The sequence below is a fragment of the Pongo abelii genome, chromosome 6, assembly GCF_028885655.2.
Source record: "Pongo abelii isolate AG06213 chromosome 6, NHGRI_mPonAbe1-v2.0_pri, whole genome shotgun sequence".
In the NCBI taxonomy this organism is placed as follows: Eukaryota; Metazoa; Chordata; class Mammalia; order Primates; family Hominidae; genus Pongo; species Pongo abelii.
In genome coordinates this window covers 89,954,621-89,969,072 of record NC_071991.2, presented here as the reverse complement: position 1 = coordinate 89,969,072, position 14,452 = coordinate 89,954,621, and the positions used below count along the sequence as shown (strand labels likewise).

The window sequence follows — 14,452 nt, the reverse complement described above, 5'->3', positions numbered from 1 at the left end:
GATATGAACTTAAAATTCATGTGGCTTAAAGGAGTAGTTTTATCTAACAGGATAATAATTATAAAATCATATATTAAAGACATATCTGTAAAACTGAAAGATTCATCCTTGTAAGATTAGCTTTAGTTGAACTGAAAAATAATCTCCTTAAATTTAATATGGCCTTTCCTACATATTTGCTCATAAAATTTTCTGGTAAATTATGGTTATTTTAAATTGCACCATATGCATCAAAATTTTTAACACTGAGAATTACAAGTATTGAAGTCTTATATTTTTATACATTTTTCATCAAAGAAGTTTAAAATCCATACATTTTTATTTTAAAAACAGTTTAAATCTATTTCAAACTGAACTTTAGTATTTTTAAATGAATCTAGATAACTTGCTTTTACTACTAATCCTGGGAGAAAGAGGAGTAAGGAAAAAAATGTTTGACTCTTTGCTTGTTCCCTTTCTGTCACAAATTTACATTTTAATTATCCATCATATCATCCAATTGACTAGATGCTTCTCCATAGACCATCCAAGACTGACAGAAATCCTCATTTGTGGAGTTAATGAATTACTTGTTCAGGCATGATTCCTCTGCTATCTCAATTTCTGAAATACAGAAAGAGGATAAGCGCTATTAAATAACTTAATTATACTTGTTCTATACTCCTTTATAGGTACCTAATTTAATCTGACACACTAAGGAAGGATTAGGAAAATAAAAGTATTCTATGGTTCATTAATTCTTTGCAAATATAATAGATTTTATAAAAGCATTATATCTTACATAATTTAAAGGTTTTTGTCAAACCTTTGGAACTATAAAATTATTTGACTCAGTTTTTGGAAAATATTTTCCACATAAACTAAGAGACCAAACTAGTTTCTATTGTCAAACCAATGAGAGAAGTCAGATTCAACATTTTTTAATAAAAATTAAAACTTTTTTCCTATGATAATGTCTATATTTTCCATCTCTTCTGGAGTCAGTTTTATAAATAATGTATTCCAATAGATGATACTTTGTGAATATTTATGCCACGTTTTAAATGCATCAATTTTTTTAATCTTAGTTTTGAATTGCAACCATTGGCATTATAGAATGATCTTTTTCCTTGTTTCTTTGCCTGTATTTACAGGAAGGGGGTAAACTGTAACTTTATTTTGTCTGCTGGCAAATGCATCCTTCCCTAGGAAACTTTTGTTATATTGAGCTGAAATTTTCAGGGATGTGAAACACAAACTCTGCAAGGGTGTCACTAGAACAGTGATCTGATAAAGTACTAACATATGTGGATTCTCTGTTATGGTATTCACTTACTTGGTGTAGATTCCTACTTCTACCCTTTGGTACCTGGACCAATGTATTTTACCTGTTAATGGCACAGAACCATATATGGCTGCTATTTCAAAATATATGCCTAAACTGGATACTTCTGTATACCTTTCAGGGGTCATTCCAATATTTTATCAGTTCTGAAGCTCCTAGGTAATGTGGAAATGGTCACGTGCTCCTTGTTAGACCTTTATTGCAAAGTGGGTCACTTGATCTGAAGCAGTGTCATGTGGGGACTCAAAATGTTAAAGCATTCTGCATATCTGAGGCCTCAGACAGTGGTGCTGATTGAGGCATTGAAGGCAAGCAAACTAAACTTATACCAGAAAACATGTCAATCACACAAACGACAAATGTCTCCCTCTAACATAGGCAAAGTCTCAATACCACAGAAGGCTGACTGGTGTCCTCAACTCACTACTGGTCTCTGCTGCTGACAGATCAAGCATTCAGCTACAGAAATAGGCTAAGCGAACCTTGTGATAGGAGACTGATGCTTTAAGGCCTAGGAAAAATGTCCACCCTGCAATCATAATCATTCAATTCACGGTCTTACAACACAGTCACTGGTATATGCAAGGACAAAGACTGGACAAATCATCATGTATAGCTGATTGTTCAGTACCACCTCCATTTTAAATGTCTGTCATGGGCATTGTTGTGGATACAAAAATCTTCAAAGTTTGAGCCCATTCCCATAAGCCAATCTTTCATAAACCATCTCTCTCAAATATCCCAATCTTTTTCATTCTAAGCTCATGACTGACTAGACAAGCTATTTGTCATCGCCAAGGATTCCACATATATTTTCTATCTCATGCCAATTCTCTCTCCATACCAAAACCAAGTGTATTCCTTACAGACATGCCCATATCTGAGCTAACTCATCCATAAACCAGAGCCAGGTATTTTCCACCTATGTCCTCTGTTTTTAAGAGCCTACTACAAGGCCACAGAACATTGGACCCCATCATGCTACAATGATGACTTGTAGAGTCATCACTGTAGCATGTCCCTAAATCTTAATATGATATATCTTACTTCCTGGACCACATGTATTTTAACACAACACCCAAAGTACTTTCCGCTTCCTGATCCCCAGGTAGTATTAAAATGATGTTCTCAAATACAGCAAATGAAAATAATGTTCTGTGGAATGTCTAAATCAGTACGATGCAATAGAAATACAATGGGAATACATAAATAATTTTAAATTTTCCAGCAGTCACATTTTAAAAAGCAGAAACATGTGAAAGAAATTTAATAATATTTATTACCTAACCCAACATATCCAAAAATATTTTCATGTCAAAATGTAACCACTATAAAAATATTAATTAGATATTTTATATCATTTTTAGTACTAACACTTCAAAATCTGGTATCTATTTTATACGAACAGCTCATCTGAATTTTCACCACCCACATTTCAAGTGCTCAATGTGAACATGTGAACTTCCACTTTTGGTCAAAGGAGTAACAAGGACCAGAATTACCCTCCTGCTAACTGCCAGACAAAACACATGAAATAATGGTTTTCAGGACCCTGACTACAAGAGAATAAAGGACAGGGATCTCCTGGAGATGAGAAACAAATGAAGTTAGCCCTATGATTGCCCCAGCATACTGCCTTGAAAGAGCTTCCAAGACACACACAAGGAAGGGAAACCCAAGCAGAGTTCAGCAGACTCATTGATTTCAAGAGAAGGCCTAGGAGACTGAGGTGGTCACAGTGCTCAGGAAAGAGTACCAAAGAGGAGAATGCTGCACAGAGTGAGAACCATGGGGACCTTCAAAGAGTACCTATGGTTTGACTATTCAGCTGAGTACTGATCAGCACATGTGTGTAAGAAAACTAGATGAGTCAGGCAACTAATCACATGAAAGACTAGAAAAAATACACACTTCCACAGATCCAGGAACAGTGTTTATTTCCGCCAGCCAGTCTGAGAAACCTCAAGATTCAATAAGCATGGAAGGGAATACACAAAAGTATCTTGCTTCAGTAGTGGTAATAATTAGATCTAGAATAAACATTGCTGTGGTTAAGCCTAAAAAAAATCTAAAAAGCAAGACTCCAAAGGATAAAACTTTTTCCAAACAATTTCCTTTGTATTTCCAAAGGATCAAAGTATTTCCTAGCTGAACTCCAGGACAAAACAAGTTATAGGACAGAAAATATCTGGCCAACAAATGGATAAAATTCATAATGTCTGGCCTCCAGTAAAAATTACGAGGCTTGCAAATAAACAATATGCCTTATAATGAGGAGAAAATCAATCCACTGACACCAAACCAGAACAGAAAAATGGAGCAAATTAAAAATCAATGACTTCTCTTACACACGTCAGAGAACAAGGTCACAAAGCAAACCACCACCTTGAAATCTGGACAGACAGGTGCATCCAAAGACATCATATTATATAATCTACTAAGACATGTATTATAGAATATATCTTAGAAGATAAAGAAATACAGGTCAAAATTAAAATTATGAGGATCTAATACAATTAAATCATATATATAATTTACAAATATGAGAAGATTAATAAATGTGTCATTTTTATTAATTTTTAAATAAATTAATATAATATTTAACTATATTAAATTATTTAGAAGGTGAGCAGTATGATAAAAAGATACGGTATCTCTTTAGTAAATGTGCATGTGTATATAGAACTCTGTTAGTTGCCTTTGGAGATTACTTCAATAAAACCCGAGAATAAAAATAAAAAATAACTCCATTAATTTTTTTCACACATCATGAACAAATAGTACTTTTATATTTGATGAAAGACAAAGATATGGGTAACTAAAAACGAAGCAGTCTGGTAGTTAGCATAAATTTTAAGTCTCACTAATAAAAATTAGAAAATATTAAATATTTTCTGAGGTAACTGAAGATGATTGATACATTTGTATTGACATTTTATCATACAATTATTAAAATACATATTGGCCACCTTATAGCACACACTGACTTCACAAGAAATTATACAAAATTTTTTTCTGTGTATTGTGTCGAATGTGCTGTCAAAAATTCAGTATTCCAAAATCATTCTAATTATATTTGAATCAGGCCGCATCACTAGTCCATAACATTTTTTAGCAATTAATATTAAGAATAGGCAAGTATTCATTAAATTTAATTTTATTTAAAGTGTAATTTTTAGCATTCTTATCATTATTCTATTTGCTTTGCTCCAAAACTAGACATTTTTAAAAATAGTCAAGGGATCAAAGAGACAAAATTGCTGATTGAAACTTTCTATTACTTCTATCGCCCCACTCTACCCCGTATCTGAATTCAGATATAGTCTAATGTGCTAATACCTTATTTTTAAAGCCGTGTTTTACACTTAACAGAAATATATATCAGAGAGAAAGATAGGTTTTTAAAAGTATTTCCATAGTTTGATGTTTTTAGATTTTGAGGCCTTGGAGCAGTGTCAATTATCAGGACGTAGGATACATGAGAAATATACTTACCTGCTGTAAAATAGGAGAGAATTCCTATAAACCCAACCACTTTTCAGATAATTTTAAGATCAATTTTAAAAACAAATACACACAGAGTTTCAAGATCTGAAAATTGGAAAGTCTATAGCCAATTGTCTATAGCCAATTAAGACAGGTTGAGAGATACAGAAATGTATAAATGTACATCTTCAGAATTCTTTAAAATTAGAAATAATGGGAATAATTCACTTGAGAATTGTGTTAAATTGGGGAAAATCAGAGGTTAAGATAAAGGTGAAAATATTTTCCATTTCTAAGTTCAAACATTGGTTCCTACTAATATATGCAAATTTAAAAGCAAATTATTAGAATAGTAAGTACTCACATGCAGCTATACATTGTGAAGGAGATCACTGTTTTCTCAGCTTTGTAAGTTAGATGTAAAAAGGTGACTGAAAATGCAATATTGCACTAAATATTTCTGAGGGTATTTTAAGTATAAAGAGTCTTTACAATTTTTTCATTGTTGAAGATGTGTTTAGTAACAACCTCGACAACATTAAAAAATATTTATAGCTGGTTTTAGACCCATGTTTTAAGATGAACATTTTAGAGCCAATTCAATTTATTTTCACCAAACATTTATTTTCAAAAAGGGCATATTTTGAATGAGAAAATGAAACATCAGCTTTTCTTCTCCTGATTGATTCTCTGATAGTTCTGCTTAGTTGAATAACTATTGCCCAGGAATATAAAGCAATACAATTTGCCTCCAGGAACACATTCTTGACCTCTTGACCCCAGATGATTCTCTGAAATGGCATCTTGTGATAGTGAAGAATAAATTGCTTTTATTTGTATGTGTTTTTCTTCCCACAATATCTATTGGGTTGTCAGAGTTGAGTTGCCTGTGTTCCTACAACCTTATTACTTAAGAGTACTAAAATGACAGAATACACCTTCCCAGATCTCATAAAGAAAGCTTGCTTGCTTGCCTGTTTTTAATAGTAAAGTCACTAGAAAATAACATATGCTGTCAGCCATAATCCAAGCTAAACACAAGATTTTTTAGGATTTTCCTCCATCCTTCTGCTGGTTCAATAAAGGCCAGGAAGAATTTATTACTTCATTTAGAACAAATATTTAACTGATCATCTGACAAAGAGGACATTCTTCCAGACCACTATAATTTCATGGGCCTATGAGGACCTATGTATTTCAGCAGTTAAGTCACATCCCTTCCAATCTAAAGTACATACATATGATTTAGAACTATGTCACCCATTTCAGGATATAAAGCTAGATCTTTCCAGTCTGCCCTTCTTCCAGCCTCTATCCTACACTTTAATATCCAACTACTCCCCACTCCAACAACTCCCTCTGTAATAGCACCTATACATGTATTCAATAAATGTTACTTGAGTATGTACTGTGTCCTAAACCTTTTCTGGATAATAGAGAGGCCAGTCATTGAAACAAGGATTTATTTCCTTTGAAGTTTACATTCTATAATAAGGAGTACAGACAGAAAAATAATGAGATAGTGAAAAGTTAAATTACATAGTATATTAGAAATTAATGTGTACTATGGAAAGAAGAAAAACCAGAGGATAATGGAGATTCAGAGTACAGATGATTTTAAATACAGTAGTCAGGATAGACCTGGTTGAAAGAGACATTAAGGTAAATCTTAAAGAAGGTAAACAATTATTTCTACAGAAATCTGGGGAAAGAACATGCCAACTAGAGGTAACAGCCAGTACAGTGGTCCTACGGCAAGCCTTAAACTAACATGCTCCAAGGAGACAAAGAAGGTCTCTAAGCCAGGAGCAAAATATATAAAAAGATAAACAAGAATATTAGAAGAAGTTAATCCAATCCTGTAGTGACTTAGGCCCTTGTAAGAAATGTGGCTTTTACTCTGAAACAATGAGACTGAATAAAGAAGATTGACATGATCCATATTAAATTTTCAAGTTATTATCTTGAAAATAGAATGCAGACACAGGGATTACTAACAATAAACTATTACAGTAATCAAGGGAATAACACGTGGTATTTAGATTTCTATTTCTATATTAGTTTGCTTAGAATAATGACCTCCGGCTCCATCCATGTTGTTGCAAAAGACATAATCTTGTTCTTTTTTATGGCTACATAGTACAATATGCTGTATATGTACCACATGACTTTATCCAGTCTACCATTCATGAGCATTTAAGTTGATTCCACGTCTTTGCTATTGTGAATAGTGCTATGATCAATATATGCATGCATGTGTCTATATGGTAAAGCAATTTATATTATTTTGGGTAAATATGCAATAGTGGGATTGCTGGGTCAAATGGTAGTTCTGGTTCAAGTTCTTTGAGGAATTGTTACACTGCTTTCCACAATAGCTGAACTAACCCACAGTCCCACCAAGAGTGTATAAGCATTATCTTTTATCCAAAACCTCCTCCCTGTTCGTTATTCTTTGACTTTTTAACAATAGCCATTCTGACTGGTGTGAGATGGTATCTCATTGTGGTTGTCATTTGCATTTCTATAATGATTAGTGATGTTGAGCATTTTTTCATATGCTTCTTGGCCACATGTATGTCTTTGTTTTTTTGGAAGTGTCTGTTTATATGCTTTGTCCACTTTTTAATGGAGTTGTTTGTTTTTTCCTTGTTGCTTTAAGCGCCTTATGGATTATGGCTATTAGACCCTTGTCAGATGCATAGTTTGCAAATATTTTCTCCCATACTGGAGGGTGTCTGTTTATTCTGTTAATAGTTTCTTTTGCAGTACAGAAGTTTAATTCTGTCCCACTAGTCAATTTTTGCTTTTGTCACAATTGCTTTTGGCATTTTCATCATGAAATCTTTGCCATATCCTTTGTGCAGAATGGTATTGCCTAAGTTAGCCTCCAGGGTTTTCATAGTTTAGATTTTACATTTAAGGCTTTAATACATTTTGAGTTGATTTTTGTGTATGGTATAAGCAAGGGGTCCTGTTTCAGTCTTCTGCGTATGGCTAGCCAGTTATCCCAGAGCTATTTATTGAATAGGGAGTCCTTTCCCCACTGCTTGTTTTTGTCAGCTTTGTTGATGATCACATGGTTATCTGTAACCAGTAAGATGTGCAGCCTTACTCCTTGGCTCTCTATTCTGTTTCATTGGTTTACATGTCTGTTTTTGTACCAGTACAATGCTGTTTTGATTATTGTATCCCTGTAGTATAGTGTAAAGTTGGGTAATGTGATGCCTTCAGCTTTGTTCTTTTTGTTTAAGATTGCCTTAACTATATGAGCTCTCTTTTGGTGCCATATGAATTTTAAATTGTGTTTTCTAATTCTATGAAGAATATCACTGGTAGTTTCATGGGAATAGCATTGGATCTATAAATTGTTTTGGGCAGTATGACCATTTTAATAACATTGATTCTTCAGATCCAGGAGCATGGAATATTTTTCCATTTGTTTGTGTCATCTCTGACTTCCCTAAGCAGTGTTTTGTAACTTTGATTGTAGAGATCTTTATCCTCTCTGGTTAGCTTTATTCCTAGGTATTTTATTCCTTTTATGGAAATTGTGAATGGCACTGTATTCCTGATATTACTCTCAGCTTGGATGGAGTTGTTGGTGTATAGGACTGCAATTCATTTTTGTATATTGATTTTATATACTGAAAATTTGCTGAAGTTTTTTATCAGATCAAGAGGCTTTTGAGCAGAGGGCATGGGGTTTTGTAGATATAGAATCATGTCATCTGCAAACAAGTATAGCTTGACTTCCTCTCTTCCTATATGGATGACTTTTATTTCTTTCTCTTGCATGACTGCTCTTGCCAGCACTTCCAATACTATGTACGATGGGAATGGTGAGGAAGGACATCCCTGTCTTATTCTGGTTTTCAGGGGAAATGTTTTCAGCTTTTGCCTATTCAGTATGATGCTGGCTGTGTGTCATAGATGGCTTTCATTATTTTCAAGTATGTTCCTTCAATGCCTACTTTATTGAGGGTTTTTTAACATGAGGTGATGTGGAATTTTATCAAAAACTTTTTCTGCATCTATTGAGTTAATTATGTGGTTTTTATTTTTAAATCTGTTTATGTGGTGAATCACATTCACAATTTGTGTACGTTAAACGAACCTTGCATACCAGGGATAAAGCCTACTTGATTGTGATGGATAAGCTTTTTGGTGTGCTGCTGGATATGGTTTACTAGTATTTTTTTGAGGATTTTTGCATCTGTATTCATCAAGAACATTAGCCAAAAGGTATTTGGTTGTTGTTGCATCTCTGCCAGGTTTTGGTAACAGGATGATACTGGCCTTATAGAATACATTGGGGAGGAGTACCTTCTAAATTTTTTGGGATAGTATCAGTAAGAATGGTGCCAGCTTTTATACATCTGGTAGAATTTGGCTGTAAGTCTGTCTGGTCCTGGGCCTTTTTGGATTAGTAGGCTTTTTATTACTGATTCAATTACAGAATTCATTATTCATTCAGGGATTCAATTAATTTTTGGTCCAGACTTGGGAAGACTTATTTAAAAAATAGACTTATTAAAAATTAATTTTGTGAATAACAAACTTGTGGACTAATTGATCTTTTGTATTTTTTGGTTTTAATTTCCTTTAGTTCAGCTTGGAATTTAGTTATTTCTTGTTTTCTGCTAGCATTCAGGTTGGTTTGCTCTTGCTTCTTTAGTTCCTATAGTTGTGATATTATCTTATTCATCTGAGATCTTTCTAACTTTTTGATATGGGTGTGTAGTGCTCTAAAATTCCCCTCTTAATACTGCCTTAGCTGTGTCCCAGAGATTCTGGTATGTTGTATCTTTGTTCTCACTAATTTCAAAGAACTAATTGGTTTCTGCCTTAATTTCATTACTTACCCAAAAATCATTCAAGAGTAGTTTGTTTAATTTTCATGTAATTTTATGATTTTGAGTGATTTTTTAGCTTTGATTTCTATTTTTATTTAGCTGTTGTCTGAGAGTGTATTTGGTACAATTTTGGTTTTTTTGAATATTCTGAGGATTGCTTTATGTCCAACCATGTGGGTAATTTTAGATAATGTACTATGTTCAGATAAGAAGAATGTATATTCTGTTGTTCTGGGGTGGAGAGTTCTGAAGATGTCTATTAGGTCTCTTTGTTCAAGTGTTGAGTTCAGGTCCTGAATATCTTTGTTAATTTCCTGCCTTGATTATCTAATATCAATGGGATGTTGAAGACTCCCACTGCTACTGTGTGTGAAACTAAGTCTATTTGTAGGTTTCTAAGAACTGCTTTATGAATCTGGGTGCTCCTGTGTTGATGCATATATACTTAGGATAGTTAGGTCTTCTTGTTGAATTGTACCCTTTACCATTTTGTAGTGCCCTTCTTCATCTTTTTTAATTTTTATTGGCTTAAAATCTGTTTTGTCTGAAATTAGAATAGCAACCCCTGCTTATTCTGTTTTCCATTTGCTTGGTAGATTTTTATCCAACTCTTTATTTTCAGCCTATGGATGTCATTGCATGTAAAATGGGTCTCTTGAAGACAGCATACCAATGGGTCTTGCTTCTTTATCCAGCTTGCCACTCTGTGCCTTTTAATTGGGGGATTTAGCCTATTTACATTCAAGGTTAGTATTGATGTGTGTAATTTTGATCCTGTTATCTTGTTATTAGCTCTTAATTATGCAGACTGGTGTGGTTGTTTTATAGTGTCACTCATCTGTCTACTCAAGTATGTGTTGCAAGGGCTGGTAGTGGTCTTTCCTTTCCATAGTTAGCACTCCTTTTAGCACCTCTTGTAAGGCAGGTCTTGTAGCAACCAATCCTCTCAGCATGTGCTTGCCTAAAAGGATCTTATTTCTATTTCGCTTATGAAGCTTAGTTTGGCTGAATAAGAAATTCTTGGTTGGAATTCTTTTCTTTAAAAATGCTGAAAATAGGCCCCCAATCTCTTCTGACTTGTAGGGTTTCTGCTGAAAGGCCTGTTGTTAGCCTGATGGGGTTCCCTTTGTAGGTGACCTGTCCCGTTCCTCTAGCTCCCTTTAACATTTTTTCTTTCATTTCAACCTTGGAGAACCTGATGACTACATATCTTACAGGAATTCTCTGAATTTCCTGAATTTTAATATTGGCTTCTCTAGAAAGATTGAGGAAGTCTTCATGGAATGTTATCCAAGTTACCTGCTTTCTCCCCATCTCTTTCAGGAACACCAATGAGTCATAGCTTTGGTCTCCTTACATAATTCCATATTTCTCAGAGGTTTTGTTTATTCTTGTTTATTAATTTTTCTTTTTATTTGTCTGACTGACTTATTTCAGAAAGCCAGGATTTGTGCTCTGAAATTCTTTCCTTGGCTTGGTCTATTCTGCCATTAGTATTTGCAATTGCATTATGAAATTATTATAATGTGTTTCTCAGCTCTATCAGATCAATTTGTTTTTTTAATAATAGTTATTTCATCTATTAGCTCCTGTATCATTTTATTGTAATCCTTAGATTCCTCGGATTTGGTATCAACTTTTTTTTAAATCTCAGTGATCTTTGTTTCTATCTATATTCTAAATTTTATTTCTGTCATTTCAACCATTTCAAGCCAGTTAAGAATATTTGTTGGGAAACTACTGTGAATGTTTGGAGGAAAGAGGCCACTCTGGCTTTTTGAGTTGCTAGAGTTCTTGCACTGGTTCTTTCTCATCTGTGTAGGTTGTTGTTCCTTTCACTGAGGTGTAATTTGAGTATAGTCAGCAGACTCCTTTTCTGGATGTTTTCAGAGGGCCAAGGCTTTGTGAAGGGTCTTTATTTGTAGTTAAATTATTGTCCTTTGTTTCACAGGGGGTATATTAGCAAAGTATTAACATTTTTATTGAAATTTTTGCCTGTGACCCAGAAGGTGACACTTAAGTGAAATGGCCAGTAGGTAGGCTCTTGCTCAGCCACCTGACTCCTCTGTATTTCCTCACAGTTGCAGCCATGCTCCCTCTCAGTGCTCTGAAAGTGCGGGCTGCAGATCTCAGCTTGGCACTCCCAGGCTGCACACTGCAGCTCTGGGACAACCTCAGGCTTTATGTTCCCTCCCCACCTTGGAGACAGCAGAAGAAGCAACCTTAGCAGTGATGGTTGCAGAAGGCCTTTTTTTTTTTTAATTTTACTTTAAGTTCTAGGGTACATGTGCACAATGCGCAGGTTTGTTACATATGTATACATGTGCCATGTTGGTGTGCTGCACCCATTAACTCATCATTTACATTAGGTATATCTCCAAATGCTATCCCTCCCCGCTCCCCCGACCCCACGACAGGCCCTGGTGTGTGATGTTCCCTGCCGTGTGTGCAAGTGTTCTCATTGTTCAATTCCCACCTATGAGTGAGAACACGCGGTGTTTGGTTTTTTGTCCTTGTGATAGTTTGCTGAGAATAATGGTTTCCAGCTTCATCCATGTCCCTACAAAGGACATGAATGCATCCTTTTTTATGGCTGCATAGTATTCCATGGTGTATATGTGCCACATTTTCTTAATCCAGTCTATGGACATTTGGCTTGGTTCCAAGTCTTTGCTATTGTGAATAGTGCCGCAAAAAACATACATGTGCATGTGTCTTTATAGCAACATGATTTATAATCCTTTTGGTATATACCCAGTAATGGAATGGCTGGGTCAGGCCTTTTTCACTTGTCTCTTGGGGCTCTACCCAAGAACCACTATCAATCAGTAATGATTGGCCTGAGGTAGTGCAGCTGCCCTGTGGACCCAAGCTGGTGGATCCTGTCGTAATGAGCGAGGGCTCTGTGGGTCTCATGAGAGAAACACTGGCCTTGGGTCTTCACACAATTTCTTCTTAGGGCAACTGCAGCTTGTTGGAGGTGTGGTTAAAGGACTCAGAGTCTTTGTTTCTTCCCCAGTCTAGGGCAGTGAAAGCAGTACCACTGCAGGGACAGTGGGAGAGGGGCTTTTGGTTGCCTATGGGAGCTCCATCTCAGAGAAATACAGAGCTGCCACTACTGGAGTTTTCAGCCAGGGGAGTGGGTTGGCTGTACTGCTGGCCTGAGCTGGGAGCTTCACTTGTTGAGGAGTGGAAGGTGAAGGTCTCACAGGAAGGAGAGACTGGGTCCCTCTCTGTATGCTGACTGTGGTGTGCTGGAAGTGAAGGTGAAGCCCTCCATCTCTTTGTTTCTTTCCCAGACTGAGGGCAGCAGGAGCAGAACCACTGCTGTGGCAGTGGCAGAGGGGCTGTTGGTTGCCTCTGGGAGCCTCTCGTCATGGAAACTCAGAGCCCCTGCTAGTGGGTGTGCTCAACCATGAGTGGAATAGCTGATCTGTGGTCCTGAGCTGGAGGACTTGCCTGTTCAAGAGTGGGGAGTGGGGTCTTACAGGGAAGAGAGACTGGATTGTTCTCCATATGGTGGTTGCAGTGTGCTGGAGGTGCCAGCATAGCAACTAGGCCCTTTGTTCCTTCCCTAGCCTGAGGGTGGTTAGGCTCATACCACTTCAGCTGCAATGGTGGAGGGATTGTGGGTTGTATCTGGGACTTCCTCCTCAAAGAACTGCATAGCTACCTTCAACTGAAGTGTTCAGGTGGGGACAGGGTAGTTGTGCTGGAGTTTTAGGTCAGGAGGCCCTGCCCAGTAAGGAGAACCAGAATTGGGGACATGTATGGACATGTGTGGACATGCCCTTTTTCACAGGGCAGCTGTGTTGTGCTGGGAATCTGGACCTGTCCCTAGTCATCCCACACCCTTGAGAGCCCAAAGGCAAAATTGGCAAAGGTTGCAACAAACCCAAAGTGGCGGCTTGCCCCTCCCTGTGGAAGCTCCATCCCAGGGAAATGCAGTTTCTACAGGCCTGACAGCCCCAGTGAGCTGTGGCTGGAGTCCCAGGTCGGGAGTGCCCACTCAGTGAAAAGAAGTGGGATTGGGGACCTATGTAAAACACAGTCTGGCTACTTTTCCGTGGGGCAGCTGTGTTGTGCTGTGTATCTTTGCATGTCCCTAGTCACTGTGCACCCTCTGGAGCCTGAAGGCAGTAGCAAGGAGGGCTGTGAGACAGCCAAAATTGTGGCTTGCCTGTCCCTGTGAGAACCCAATCCCAAGAAAGTACAGACCTGCTACCTATCTGAGAGCCCAAGAGGGAGGTGGCTGGAGTCCTAGACCAGTGAGTCTTATCCTCCAAGCTGCAGTAGAAGTGAGGCCTGCAGTCCATCATCATTCAGTCCCTGGATTCAGTCCTTTTCCTGGGGGCACATGAGGGAGTCTGACCTACCCCCCCATTGCCAGAGCTGCAGCCACTAGTGCCAAATGCCTGAAGATCTAAGGCTTCTGGGACTCCCATGTGTGCCGGAGTAACAGCTCTTCCCAAGCTCCATGTAACTCTGTGTGACAATCTGAAGGCCTTGGTGGGATGAACTCATGAGGGGATCTTCTGAGCCCAGGGTTGCAAAAGTCCACGGAAGAAGTTTGCGTCCTGGCCAGAAGCGGTGGCTCATGCCTGTAATCCCAGCACTTTGGGAGGCCGAGGTGTGCGGATCACGAGGTCAGGAGATCGAGATCATCCTGGCTAAAAAGGTGAAACCCCATCTCTACTAAAAATACAAAAAATTAGCCAGGCATGGTGGCGGGCACCTGTAGTCCCAGCTACTTGGGAGGCTGAGGCAGGAGAATGATGTGAACCTG

General features: G+C 37.3%; 1 long non-coding RNA gene across 1 annotated transcript in view; it reads right to left on the bottom strand.

Annotated features, from left to right (window-relative positions):
• Nucleotides 1–424: 424 nt before the first annotated feature.
• The window catches only part of LOC129060261 (uncharacterized), a 111,775-nt gene continuing 97,747 nt past the window's right edge, over nucleotides 425–14,452 (bottom strand). The window contains exon 6 of the long non-coding RNA XR_008526837.1: nucleotides 425–603. This is a non-coding gene — a long non-coding RNA (uncharacterized LOC129060261). The remainder of the gene's footprint in view (nucleotides 604–14,452) is intronic.